Genomic DNA, 2,472 nt, shown 5'->3' with positions numbered 1-2,472 from the left:
AATATTTTGATTGATTAAATAAATGTTACAAAAGTTACAAGTTTGTTACTAAAGAGATAATATTTAATCTAGTGGGGGATTGTTATATTACTTATAATAATATAATATATAGATTAAATATGTGTAATAAACTAATAGTATGTAACATATGACAATATATTAGTTGTCATCTTTTTGTAATATTTGGGGAGTTACTTGTTACTATGAGTAACCTCCACCATTATCACCAACATTAAGAGTGTAAAAAGATGTTACACATCTTAATTTGAAATTCTTAATGCCATAGGAGTTATGGTGTATGTAAGAGTTACATTTGAGTCCATAACACCTATGGAGGTTATGAGTTTGAATTTCAAATGGTGATATCCTAAACACTATATAAAGAGGTCTAAGGTGCTCATTTTGGAGAAGAAGTTTTCTATCAAAGAAAGCACTTTGCTAGAAAACCCTAAAAGGCTTGATAATTCCCAAAGCTATTTCCATGAGAGTTCCCTCAGTGCTTAGAGATAGGGGGAAATAAGCTTTTGGACAAAGGTGTAATACCTTGTTCAAGCCATGGTGATCCCCACTAATCTACACTCAAGGTTGTGAGTGAGTGTTTATATATATATATTATTCTCTTGTTATATATATACATATATTATATTACATGTGTTGTAATCTTCTCTTCTACCTTTCATATATATATATAATATATAGTGTATATATATGTATTGTAACATATATTTAATCAATCTCTTATTTTAGTCCTTGAATTATTTTACAATAGAGTTGTAATAAATCTTGATTTTCTTCCATTGTTATAAAATCTCAAGAGTGTAAAAAGATGTTACACATCTTAATTTGAAATTCTTAATGCCATAGGAGTTATGGTGTATGTAAGAGTTACATTTGAGTCCATAACACCTATGGAGGTTATGAGTTTGAATTTCAAATGGTGATATCCTAAACACTATATAAAGAGGTCTAAGGTGCTCATTTTGGAGAAGAAGTTTTCTATCAAAGAAAGCACTTTGCTAGAAAACCCTAAAAGGCTTGATAATTCCCAAAGCTATTTCCATGAGAGTTCCCTCAGTGCTTAGAGATAGGGGGAAATAAGCTTTTGGACAAAGGTGTAATACCTTGTTCAAGCCATAGTGATCCCCACTAATCTACACTCAAGGTTGTGAGTGAGTGTTTATATATATATATTATTCTCTTGTTATATATATACATATATTATATTACATGTGTTGTAATCTTCTCTTCTACCTTTCATATCTATATATAATATATAGTGTATATATATGTATTGTAACATATATTTAATCAATCTCTTATTTTAGTCCTTGAATTATTTTACAATAGAGTTGTAATAAATCTTGATTTTCTTCCATTGTTATAAAATCTCTAACACATTTTAGTTGCTCTGAGGATGTTGTCATTGTAATATGAAACTATGTGCACATTTTTTCCAGCCCAATATTTACTTAGAAGCTATATTGAAGAATTATCAATACGAAATGCAAGGAGAAAAATTTATTACTAGCTTTTGTGTCAGTGACTAACCATAATAGACGTGCAATACTTCCAACATTTGATGAGTCCAATGTCATAAATACAAACATTAAGTTGTTGTCATCTACAGTTTTCTTATCTGCAACTGTTGTAGGATTTATTTTCTACATCATATACCATGAGTAGAGGTGTTCACAGTTTAGTCTGGTCTAGTTTAATTGGCCTTGGAGAATTTGAAATCGTGATCATGCCACTCAATGTTGAGCGGTACAAATTTCACTTGGTTGTAGATTTTGGTGGTATGGTATGATACGATCATACAATAAAAATTAACACCGCTGACATTATTTTGCGCAGTACTCAATTAAAGTAGATGTTACTCGATGCGGTTGTATGTGGAACTGCAGTTTGCGAATAAAATTGTCACTAGGTGGAGTTGATCATTGATCTGATAAAGCTGTCAACATATATCCTTCATGTTTTGTTGGCATAGTTACAAATAAGGAGATTAGTCGCTTCATTAGTTTTTTTATTTGTGCAAAACTGTTTTGAATCCTGAATTCAACAACATAAATTATATTTGAAAAATAAAAAATGTATGTTACAACGACAATATATAATATCATCATATAAAAAAAAAAATTCTAACTAGGAGAATTCTATTTGCACCCCACAAAATAATAAATCCACTCCAATATTTAAAAAAATTGAGCTTAAAATAATTTTTAAAAATCACTATTAATATTTTTTATAATTTTTTTCTCACATTATTTTATGATAATTTCAATACTAATTTTATTTTTATTTTCATAATTTTTTTAAAACATAAATAATTTTCTTATATTTAATAAAAACTATCAAAATAGATGTATTTATAAATTTTTTAGATAAAAAAAAACATTCCGTTCTATACTATTTGTGTCCAACTCACAATTACACCTGGAATCCCGTTGATTATTTATCTTTCAACTTTTT

Source organism: Cannabis sativa, chromosome X (assembly GCF_029168945.1).
Source record: "Cannabis sativa cultivar Pink pepper isolate KNU-18-1 chromosome X, ASM2916894v1, whole genome shotgun sequence".
NCBI lineage: Eukaryota > Viridiplantae > Streptophyta > Magnoliopsida > Rosales > Cannabaceae > Cannabis > Cannabis sativa.
The sequence above is the reverse complement of the archived record's forward strand: the minus strand, read 5'-3'. Positions refer to the sequence as shown.